Source organism: Symphalangus syndactylus, chromosome 17, assembly GCF_028878055.3.
Source record: "Symphalangus syndactylus isolate Jambi chromosome 17, NHGRI_mSymSyn1-v2.1_pri, whole genome shotgun sequence".
Classification (NCBI taxonomy): domain Eukaryota; kingdom Metazoa; phylum Chordata; class Mammalia; order Primates; family Hylobatidae; genus Symphalangus; species Symphalangus syndactylus.
The window spans coordinates 39,069,432-39,082,151 of NC_072439.2; positions in this window are offsets into that span (position 1 = coordinate 39,069,432).

Below are 12,720 nucleotides of genomic sequence, written 5' to 3' on the forward strand. Positions count from 1 at the left end.
CTTAGCGCTCCGAATGTCCACTTGCATTTTCTATAGAAAGAGAGTTACAGAACTTCTCAATCAAAAGTGACGTTCAACTCTGTCAGATGAATGCACAGAACAGAAGGAGGTTTTGCAGAATACTTCTGTGTAGTTTTTATTTGAAGATATTCCTTTTTCCACTATAGGCCCCTTAGTGCTCCGGATGTCAGCTTCCAGTTTCTACAGAAAGTATGTTTCAAAGCTCTTCCATCAACAGTAAGTTTCAACTCTTCTAGATGAATGCACAGAACAGAGAGAAGTTTGGCAGAATGCTTCTGTGTAGTTTTTATTTGAAGATGTACTTTTTTCCACTATAGGTCCGTTATTGCTGCAAATGTCCGCTTATAGTTTCTACAGAAAGTGTGTTTCTAAACTCCTCAATCAAAGTCAGGTTCAACTCTGCTAGTGGAATGCACAGAACAGAAAGAAGTTTGGCAGAATGCTTCTGCGTAGTTTTTATTTGAAGATATTCCTTTTTCCACTGTAGGCCCCTTAGCGCTGCAAATGTCCGCTTGCAGTTTCTACAGAAAGAGAGTTTCAGAACTTCTCAATCAAAAGTTACGTTCAACTCTGTTAGTTGAATGCACACAACACAAAGATGTTTGGCAGAATGCTTCTGTGTAGTTTTTACTTGAAGATATTCCTTTTTCCACTATAGGCCCTTTAGCGATCGGAATGTCCGCTTCCAGTTTCTACAGAAAGTGTGTTTCAAACTCCTCAATCAAAAGTACATTTCAACTCTGCTAGATGAATGCACACAACAGAAAGAAGTTTGGCAGAATACTTTTGTGTAGTTTTTATTTCAAGATATTCCTTTTTCAACTATATGTCCCTTATTGCTCTGAATGTCTGCTTCCAGTTTCTACAGAAAGTGTGTTTCAAAACTCCTCAATCAAAAGTAAGTTTCAACTCTGCTAGCTGAATGCACAGAACAGAAAGAAGTTTGGCAGAATGCTTGTGTGTAGGTTTTATTTGAAGATATTCCTTTTTCCACTATAGGCTTCTTAGCGCTACGAATGTCCACTTCCACTTTCTACAGAAAGTGTGTTTCAGACTCCTCAATCAAAACTATGGTTCAACTCTGCTAGTTGAATGCACAGAACAGAAAGAAGTTTGGCAGAATGCTTCTTTGTAGTTTTATTTGAAGATATTCCTTTTTCCACTGTAGGCCCCGTAGCACTGCGAATGTCCGCTTGCATTTTCTACAGAAATAGAGTTTCAGAACTACTCCATCAAAAGTAATGTTCAACTCTGCTAGTTGAATGCACCGAATAGAAAGAAGTTTGGAAGAATGCTTCTGTGCAGTTTTTATTTCAAGATATTCATTTTCCACTATGGGCGCCTTAGTGCTGAGAATGTCCGCTTGCTGTTTCTACAGAAAGGGAGTTTCAGAACTTCTCAATCAAAAGTAACGTTCAACTCTGTTAGTTGAATGCGCAGAACAGAAAGAGGTTTTGCAGAATACTTCTGTGTAGTTTCTATTTGAAGATATTCCTTTTTCCACTATAGGTCCCTTAGGTCTCCGAATGTCCGCTTCCAGTTTCTACAGAAAGTGTGTCTCAAAGCTCCTCAATCAAAAGTAAGGTTCAACTCTTCTAGATGAATGCACATAAGAGAAAGAAGTTTCACAGAATGCTTCTGTGTAGTTTTTATTTGAAGATATATATTTTTCCTCTATAGGTCCCTTACTGCTCCAAATGTCCACTTCCACTTTCTACAGAAAGTGTGTTTCAAAGCTCCTCAATCAAAAGTAAAGTTCAACTCTGCTAGTTGAATGCACAGAGCAGAAAGTAATTTGGCAGAATGCTTCTGTATAGTTTTTATTTGAAGATATTACTTTGTCCACTATAGGCCCCTTAGCGCTCCGAATGTCCACTTGCATTTTCTATAGAAAGAGATTTACAGAACTTCTCAATCAAAAGTAACGTTAAACTCAGTCAGATGAATGCACAGAACAGAAGGAGGTTTTGCAGAATAATTCTGTGTAGTTTTTAATTGAAGATATTCCTCTTTCCACTATAGGCTCCTTAGTGCTCCGCATGTCAGCTTCCAGTTTCTACAGAAAGTATGTTTCAAAGCTCTTCCATCAACAGTAAGTTTCAACTCTTCTAGATGAATGCACAGAACAGAAAGGAGTTTGGCAGAATGCTTCTGTGTAATTTTTATTTGAAGATGTACCTTTTTTCCACTATAGGTCCGTTATTGCTCCAAATGTCCGCTTATAGTTTCTACAGAAAGTGTGTTTCAAAACTCCTCAATCAAAAGTCAGGTTCAACTCTGCTAGTGGAATGCACAGAACAGAAAGAAGTTTGGCAGAATGCTTCTGCGTAGTTTTTATTTGAAGATATTCCTTTTTCCACTATAGGCCCCTTAGCGCTGCAAATGTCCGCTTGCAGTTTCTACAGAAAGAGAGTTTCAGAACTTCTCAATCAAAAGTTACGTTCAACTCTGTTAGTTGAATGCACACAACACAAAGAAGTTTGGCAGAATGCTTCTGTGTAGTTTTTATTTGAAGATATTCCTTTTTCCTCTATAGGCCCTTTAGCGATCTGAATGTCCGCTTCCAGTTTCTACAGAAAGTGTGTTTCAAACTCCTCAATCAAAAGTACATTTCAACTCTGCTAGATGAATGCACACAACAGAAAGAAGTTTGGCAGAATACTTCTGTGTAGTTTTTATTTCAAGATATTCCTTTTTCAACTATAGGTCCCTTATTGCTCCGAATGTCTGCTTCCAGTTTCTACAGAAAGTGTGTTTCAAAACTCCTCAATCAAAAGTAAGTTTCAACTCTGCTAGCTGAATGCACAGAACAGAAAGAAGTTTGGCAGAATGCTTCTGTGTAGGTTTTATTTGAAGATATTCCTTTTTCCACTATAGGCTTCTTAGCGCTACGAATGTCCACTTCCAGTTTCTACAGAAAGTGTGTTTCAGACTCCTCAATCAAAACTATGGTTCAACTCTGCTAGTTGAATGCACAGAACAGAAAGAAGTTTGGCAGAATGCTTCTTTGTAGTTTTATTTGAAGATATTCCTTTTTCCACTGTAGGCCCCGTAGCACTCCAAATGTCCGCTTGCATTTTCTACAGAAATAGAGTTTCAGAACTACTCCATTAAAAGTAATGTTCAACTCTGCTAGTTGAATGCACAGAATAGAAAGAAGTTTGGAAGAATGCTTCTGTGCAGTTTTTATTTCAAGATATTCATTTTCCACCATGGGCGCCTTAGTGCTGAGAATGTCCGCTTGCTGTTTCTACAGAAAGAGAGTTTCAGAACTTCTCAATCAAAAGTTACGTTCAACTCTGTTAGTTGAATGCACACAACACAAAGAAGTTTGGCAGAATGCTTCTGTGTAGTTTCTATTTGAAGATATTCCTTTTTCCACTATAGGTCCCTTAGGTCTCCGAATGTCCGCTTCCAGTTTCCACAGAAAGTGTGTCTCAAAGCTCCTCAATCAAAAGTAAGGTTCAACTCTTCTAGATGAATGCACATAAGAGAAAGAAGTTTCACAGAATGCTTCTGTGTAGTTTTTATTTGAAGATATTACTTTTTCCACCATAGATCCCTTAGCGCTCCGAATGTCCACTTGCATTTTCTATAGAAAGAGAGTTACAGAACTTCTCAATCAAAAGTGACGTTCAACTCTGTCAGATGAATGCACAGAACAGAAGGAGGTTTTGCAGAATACTTCTGTGTAGTTTTTATTTGAAGATATTCCTTTTTCCACTATAGGCCCCTTAGTGCTCCGGATGTCAGCTTCCAGTTTCTACAGAAAGTATGTTTCAAAGCTCTTCCATCAACAGTAAGTTTCAACTCTTCTAGATGAATGCACAGAACAGAGAGAAGTTTGGCAGAATGCTTCTGTGTAGTTTTTATTTGAAGATGTACTTTTTTCCACTATAGGTCCGTTATTGCTCCAAATGTCCGCTTATAGTTTCTACAGAAAGTGTGTTTCTAAACTCCTCAATCAAAGTCAGGTTCAACTCTGCTAGTGGAATGCACAGAACAGAAAGAAGTTTGGCAGAATGCTTCTGCGTAGTTTTTATTTGAAGATATTCCTTTTTCCACTATAGGCCCCTTAGCGCTGCAAATGTCCGCTTGCAGTTTCTACAGAAAGAGAGTTTCAGAACTTCTCAATCAAAAGTTACGTTCAACTCTGTTAGTTGAATGCACACAACACAAAGAAGTTTGGCAGAATGCTTCTGTGTAGTTTTTACTTGAAGATATTCCTTTTTCCACTATAGGCCCTTTAGCGATCGGAATGTCCGCTTCCAGTTTCTACAGAAAGTGTGTTTCAAACTCCTCAATCAAAAGTACATTTCAACTCTGCTAGATGAATGCACACAACAGAAAGAAGTTTGGCAGAATACTTTTGTGTAGTTTTTATTTCAAGATATTCCTTTTTCAACTATATGTCCCTTATTGCTCTGAATGTCTGCTTCCAGTTTCTACAGAAAGTGTGTTTCAAAACTCCTCAATCAAAAGTAAGTTTCAACTCTGCTAGCTGAATGCACAGAACAGAAAGAAGTTTGGCAGAATGCTTGTGTGTAGGTTTTATTTGAAGATATTCCTTTTTCCACTATAGGCTTCTTAGCGCTACGAATGTCCACTTCCACTTTCTACAGAAAGTGTGTTTCAGACTCCTCAATCAAAACTATGGTTCAACTCTGCTAGTTGAATGCACAGAACAGAAAGAAGTTTGGCAGAATGCTTCTTTGTAGTTTTATTTGAAGATATTCCTTTTTCCACTGTAGGCCCCGTAGCACTGCGAATGTCCGCTTGCATTTTCTACAGAAATAGAGTTTCAGAACTACTCCATCAAAAGTAATGTTCAACTCTGCTAGTTGAATGCACCGAATAGAAAGAAGTTTGGAAGAATGCTTCTGTGCAGTTTTTATTTCAAGATATTCATTTTCCACTATGGTCGCCTTAGTGCTGAGAATGTCCGCTTGCTGTTTCTACAGAAAGGGAGTTTCAGAACTTCTCAATCAAAAGTAACGTTCAACTCTGTTAGTTGAATGCGCAGAACAGAAAGAGGTTTTGCAGAATACTTCTGTGTAGTTTCTATTTGAAGATATTCCTTTTTCCACTATAGGTCCCTTAGGTCTCCGAATGTCCGCTTCCAGTTTCTACAGAAAGTGTGTCTCAAAGCTCCTCAATCAAAAGTAAGGTTCAACTCTTCTAGATGAATGCACATAAGAGAAAGAAGTTTCACAGAATGCTTCTGTGTAGTTTTTATTTGAAGATATATATTTTTCCTCTATAGGTCCCTTACTGCTCCAAATGTCCACTTCCACTTTCTACAGAAAGTGTGTTTCAAAGCTCCTCAATCAAAAGTAAAGTTCAACTCTGCTAGTTGAATGCACAGAGCAGAAAGTAATTTGGCAGAATGCTTCTGTATAGTTTTTATTTGAAGATATTACTTTGTCCACTATAGGCCCCTTAGCGCTCCGAATGTCCACTTGCATTTTCTATAGAAAGAGATTTACAGAACTTCTCAATCAAAAGTAACGTTAAACTCTGTCAGATGAATGCACAGAACAGAAGGAGGTTTTGCAGAATAATTCTGTGTAGTTTTTAATTGAAGATATTCCTTTTTCCACTATAGGCTCCTTAGTGCTCCGCATGTCAGCTTCCAGTTTCTACAGAAAGTATGTTTCAAAGCTCTTCCATCAACAGTAAGTTTCAACTCTTCTAGATGAATGCACAGAACAGAAAGGAGTTTGGCAGAATGCTTCTGTGTAATTTTTATTTGAAGATGTACCTTTTTTCCACTATAGGTCCGTTATTGCTCCAAATGTCCGCTTATAGTTTCTACACAAAGTGTGTTTCAAAACTCCTCAATCAAAAGTCAGGTTCAACTCTGCTAGTGGAATGCACAGAACAGAAAGAAGTTTGGCAGAATGCTTCTGCGTAGTTTTTATTTGAAGATATTCCTTTTTCCACTGTAGGCCCCTTAGCGCTGCAAATGTCCGCTTGCAGTTTCTACAGAAAGAGAGTTTCAGAACTTCTCAATCAAAAGTTACGTTCAACTCTGTTAGTTGAATGCACACAACACAAAGAAGTTTGGCAGAATGCTTCTGTGTAGTTTTTATTTGAAGATATTCCTTTTTCCACTATAGGCCCTTTAGCGATCTGAATGTCCGCTTCCAGTTTCTACAGAAAGTGTGTTTCAAACTCCTCAATCAAAAGTACATTTCAACTCTGCTAGATGAATGCACACAACAGAAAGAAGTTTGGCAGAATACTTCTGTGTAGTTTTTATTTCAAGATATTCCTTTTTCAACTATAGGTCCCTTATTGCTCCGAATGTCTGCTTCCAGTTTCTACAGAAAGTGTGTTTCAAAACTCCTCAATCAAAAGTAAGTTTCAACTCTGCTAGCTGAATGCACAGAACAGAAAGAAGTTTGGCAGAATGCTTCTGTGTAGGTTTTATTTGAAGATATTCCTTTTTCCACTATAGGCTTCTTAGCGCTACGAATGTCCACTTCCAGTTTCTACAGAAAGTGTGTTTCAGACTCCTCAATCAAAACTATGGTTCAACTCTGCTAGTTGAATGCACAGAACAGAAAGAAGTTTGGCAGAATGCTTCTTTGTAGTTTTATTTGAAGATATTCCTTTTTCCACTGTAGGCCCCGTAGCACTCCAAATGTCCGCTTGCATTTTCTACAGAAATAGAGTTTCAGAACTACTCCATCAAAAGTAATGTTCAACTCTGCTAGTTGAATGCACCGAATAGAAAGAAGTTTGGAAGAATGCTTCTGTGCAGTTTTTATTTCAAGATATTCATTTTCCACTATGGGCGCCTTAGTGCTGAGAATGTCCGCTTGCTGTTTCTACAGAAAGGGAGTTTCAGAACTTCTCAATCAAAAGTAACGTTCAACTCTGTTAGTTGAATGCGCAGAACAGAAAGAGGTTTTGCAGAATACTTCTGTGTAGTTTCTATTTGAAGATATTCCTTTTTCCACTATAGGTCCCTTAGGTCTCCGAATGTCCGCTTCCAGTTTCTACAGAAAGTGTGTCTCAAAGCTCCTCAATCAAAAGTAAGGTTCAACTCTTCTAGATGAATGCACATAAGAGAAAGAAGTTTCACAGAATGCTTCTGTGTAGTTTTTATTTGAAGATATATATTTTTCCTCTATAGGTCCCTTACTGCTCCAAATGTCCACTTCCACTTTCTACAGAAAGTGTGTTTCAAAGCTCCTCAATCAAAAGTAAAGTTCAACTCTGCTAGTTGAATGCACAGAGCAGAAAGTAATTTGGCAGAATGCTTCTGTATAGTTTTTATTTGAAGATATTACTTTGTCCACTATAGGCCCCTTAGCGCTCCGAATGTCCACTTGCATTTTCTATAGAAAGAGATTTACAGAACTTCTCAATCAAAAGTAACGTTCAACTCTGTCAGATGAATGCACAGAACAGAAGGAGGTTTTGCAGAATAATTCTGTGTAGTTTTTAATTGAAGATATTCCTTTTTCCACTATAGGCCCCTTAGTGCTCCGCATGTCAGCTTCCAGTTTCTACAGAAAGTATGTTTCAAAGCTCTTCCATCAACAGTAAGTTTCAACTCTTCTAGATGAATGCACAGAACAGAAAGGAGTTTTGCAGAATGCTTCTGTGTAATTTTTATTTGAAGATGTACCTTTTTTCCACTATAGGTCCGTTACTGCTCCAAATGTCCGCTTATAGTTTCTACACAAAATGTGTTTCAAAACTCCTCAATCAAAAGTCAGGTTCAACTCTGCTAGTGGAATGCACAGAACAGAAAGAAGTTTGGCAGAATGCTTCTGCGTAGTTTTTATTTGAAGATATTCCTTTTTCCACTATAGGCCCCTTAGCGCTGCAAATGTCCGCTTGCAGTTTCTACAGAAAGAGAGTTTCAGAACTTCTCAATCAAAAGTTACGTTCAACTCTGTTAGTTGAATGCACACAACACAAAGAAGTTTGGCAGAATGCTTCTGTGTAGTTTTTATTTGAAGATATTCCTTTTTCCACTATAGGCCCTTTAGCGATCTGAATGTCCGCTTCCAGTTTCTACAGAAAGTGTGTTTCAAACTCCTGAATCAAAAGTACATTTCAACTCTGCTAGATGAATGCACACAACAGAAAGAAGTTTGGCAGAATACTTCTGTGTAGTTTTTATTTCAAGATATTCCTTTTTCAAATATAGGTCCCTTATTGCTCCGAATGTCTGCTTCCAGTTTCTACAGAAAGTGTGTTTCAAAACTCCTCAATCAAAAGTAAGTTTCAACTCTGCTAGCTGAATGCACAGAAGAGAAAGAAGTTTGGCAGAATGCTTCTGTGTAGGTTTTATTTGAAGATATTCCTTTTTCCACTATAGGCTTCTTAGCGCTACGAATGTCCACTTCCAGTTTCTACAGAAAGTGTGTTTCAGACTCCTCAATCAAAACTATGGTTCAACTCTGCTAGTTGAATGCACAGAACAGAAAGAAGTTTGGCAGAATGCTTCTTTGTAGTTTTATTTGAAGATATTCCTTTTTCCACTGTAGGCCCCGTAGCACTCCGAATGTCCGCTTGCATTTTCTACAGAAATAGAGTTTCAGAACTACTCCATCAAAAGTAATGTTCAACTCTGCTAGTTGAATGCACAGAATAGAAAGAAGTTTGGAAGAATGCTTCTGTGCAGTTTTTATTTCAAGATATTCATTTTCCACTATGGGCGCCTTAGTGCTGAGAATGTCCGCTTGCAGTTTCTACAGAAAGGGAGTTTCAGAACTTCTCAATCAAAAGTAACGTTCAACTCTGTTAGTTGAATGCACAGAAAAGAAAGAGGTTTTGCAGAATACTTCTGTGTAGTTTCTATTTGAAGATATTCCTTTTTCCACTATAGGTCCCTTAGGTCTCCGAATGTCCGTTTCCAGTTTCTACAGAAAGTGTGTCTCAAAGATCCTCAATCAAAAGTAAGGTTCAACTCTTCTAGATGAATGCACAGAACAGAAAGAAGTTTGGCAGAATGCTTCTGTCTAGGTTTTATTTGAAGATATTCCTTTTTCCACTCTAGGCTTCTTAGCGCTACGAATGTCCACTTCCAGTTTCTACAGAAAGTGTGTTTCAGACTCCTCAATCAAAACTATGGTTCATCTCTGCTAGTTGAATGCACAGAACAGAAAGAAGTTTGGCAGAATGCTTCTTTGTAGTTTTATTTGAAGATATTCCTTTTTCCACTGTAGGCCCCGTAGCACTCCAAATGTCCGCTTGCATTTTCTACAGAAATAGAGTTTCAGAACTACTCCATCAAAAGTAATGTTCAACTCTGCGAGTTGAATGCACCGAATAGAAAGAAGTTTGGAAGAATGCTTCTGTGCAGTTTTTATTTCAAGATATTCATTTTCCACTATGGGCGCCTTAGTGCTGAGAATGTCCGCTTGCAGTTTCTACAGAAAGGGAGTTTCAGAACTTCTCAATCAAAAGTAACGTTCAACTCTGTTAGTTGAATGCACACAACACAAAGAAGTTTGGCAGAATGCTTCTGTGTAGTTTCTATTTGAAGATATTCCTTTTTCCACTATAGGTCCCTTAGGTCTCCGAATGTCGGCTTCCAGTTTCTACAGAAAGTGTGTCTCAAAGCTCCTCAATCAAAAGTAAGGTTCAACTCTTCTAGATGAACGCACATAAGAGAAATAAGTTTCACAGAATGCTTCTGTGTAGTTTTTATTTGAAGATATACATTTTTCCTCTATAGGTCCCTTACTGCTCCAAATGTCCGCTTCCACTTTCTACAGAATGTGTGTTTCAAAGCTCCTCAATCAAAAGTAAAGTTCAACTCTGCTAGTTGAATGCACAGAGCAGAAAGTAATTTGGCAGAATGCTTCTGTATAGTTTTTATTTGAAGATATTACTTTTTCCACTGTAGGCCCCTTAGCGCTCCGAATGTCCACTTGCATTTTCTATAGAAAGAGAGTTACAGAACTTCTCAATCAAAAGTAACGTTCAACTCTGTCAGATGAATGCACAGAACAGAAGGAGGTTTTGCAGAATACTTCTGTGTAGTTTTTATTTGAAGATATTCCTTTTTCCACTATAGGCCCCTTATTGCTCCGGATGTCAGCTTCCAGTTTCTACAGAAAGTATGTTTCAAAGCTCTTCCATCAACAGTAAGTTTCAACTCTTCTAGATGAATGCACAGAACAGAGAGAAGTTTGGCAGAATGCTTCTGTGTAGTTTTTATTTGAAGATGTACTTTTTTCCACTATAGGTCCGTTATTGCTCCAAATGTCCGCTTATAGTTTCTACAGAAAGTGTGTTTCAAAACTCCTCAATCAAAAGTCAGGTTCAACTCTGCTAGTGGAATGCACAGAACAGAAAGAAGTTTGGCAGAATGCTTCTGCGTAGTTTTTATTTGAAGATATTCCTTTTTCCACTATAGGCCCCTTAGCGCCGCAAATGTCCGCTTGCAGTTTCTACAGAAAGAGAGTTTCAGAACTTCTCAATCAAAAGTTACGTTCAACTCTGCTAGTTGAATGCACACAACACAAAGAAGTTTGGCAGAATGCTTCTGTGTAGTTTTTATTTGAAGATATTCCTTTTTCCACTATAGGCCCTTTAGCGATCTGAATGTCCGCTTCCAGTTTCTACAGAAAGTGTGTTTCAAACTCCTCAATCAAAAGTACATTTCAACTCTGCTAGATGAATGCACACAACAGAAAGAAGTTTGGCAGAATACTTCTGTGTAGTTTTTATTTCAAGATATTCCTTTTTCAACTATAGGTCCCTTATTGCTCCGAATGTCTGCTTCCAGTTTCTACAGAAAGTGTGTTTCAAAACTCCTCAATCAAAAGTAAGTTTCAACTCTGCTAGCTGAATGCACAGAACAGAAAGAAGTTTGGCAGAATGCTTCTGTGTAGGTTTTATTTGAAGATATTCCTTTTTCCACTATAGGCTTCTTAGCGCTACGAATGTCCACTTCCAGTTTCTACAGAAAGTGTGTTTCAGACTCCTCAATCAAAACTATGGTTCAACTCTGCTAGTTGAATGCACAGAACAGAAAGAAGTTTGGCAGAATGCTTCTTTGTAGTTTTATTTGAAGATATTCCTTTTTCCACTGTAGGCCCCGTAGCACTCCAAATATCCGCTTGCATTTTCTACAGAAATAGAGCTTCAGAACTACTCCATCAAAAGTAATGTTCAACTCTGCTAGTTGAATGCACCGAATAGAAAGAAGTTTGGAAGAATGCTTCTGTGCAGTTTTTATTTCAAGATATTCATTTTCCACTATGGGCGCCTTAGTGCTGAGAATGTCTGCTTGCAGTTTCTACAGCAAGGGAGTTTCAGAACTTCTCAATCAAAAGTAACGTTCAACTCTGTTAGTTGAATGCACAGAACAGAAAGAGGTTTTGCAGAATACTTCTGTGTAGTTTCTATTTGAAGATATTCCTTTTTCCACTATAGGTCCCTTAGGTCTCCGAATGTCCGTTTCCAGTTTCTACAGAAAGTGTGTCTCAAAGATCCTCAATCAAAAGTAAGGTTCAACTCTTCTAGATGAATGCACATAAGAGAAATAAGTTTCACAGAATGCTTCTGTGTAGTTTTTATTCGAAGATATATATTTTTCCTCTATAGGTCCCTTACTGCTCCAAATGTCCGCTTCCACTTTCTACAGAAAGTGTGTTTCAAAGCTCCTCAATCAAAAGTAAAGTTCAACTCTGCTAGTTGAATGCACAGAGCAGAAAGTAATTTGGCAGAATGCTTCTGTATAGTTTTTATTTGAAGATATTACTTTTTCCACTGTAGGCCCCTTAGCGCTCCGAATGTCCACTTGCATTTTCTATAGAAAGAGAGTTACAGAACTTCTCAATCAAAAGTAACGTTCAACTCTGTCAGATGAATGCACAGAACAGAAGGAGGTTTTGCAGAATACTTCTGTGTAGTTTTTATTTGAAGATATTCCTTTTTCCACTATAGGCCCCTTAGTGCTCCGGATGTCAGCTTCCAGTTTCTACAGAAAGTATGTTTCAAAGCTCTTCCATCAACAGTAAGTTTCAACTCTTCTAGATGAATGCACAGAACAGAGAGAAGTTTGGAAGAATGCTTCTGTGTAGTTTTTATTTGAAGATGTACCTTTTTTCCACTATAGGTCCGTTATTGTTCCAAATGTCCGCTTATAATTTCTACAGAAAGTGTGTTTCAAAACTCCTCAATCAAAAGTCAGGTTCAACTCTGCTAGTGGAATGCACAGAACAGAAAGAAGTTTGGCAGAATGCTTCTGCGTAGTTTTTATTTGAAGATATTCCTTTTTCCACTATAGGCCCCTTAGCGCTGCAAATGTCCGCTTGCAGTTTCTACAGAAAGAGAGTTTCAGAACTTCTCAATCAAAAGTTACGTTCAACTCTGTTAGTTGAATGCACACAACACAAAGAAGTTTGGCAGAATGCTTCTGTGTAGTTTCTATTTGAAGATATTTCTTTTTCGACTATAGGTCCCTTAGGTCTCAGAATGTCCGCTTCCAGTTTCCACAGAAAGTGTGTCTCAAAGCTCCTCAATCAAAAGTAAGGTTCAACTCTTCTAGATGAATGCACATAAGAGAAAGAAGTTTCACAGAATGCTTCTGTGTAGTTTTTATTTGAAGATATTACTTTTTCCACCATAGGCCCCTTAGCGCTCCAAATGTCCACTTGCATTTTCTATAGAAAGAGAGTTACAGAACTTCTCAATCAAAAGTAACGTTCAACTCTGTCAGATGAA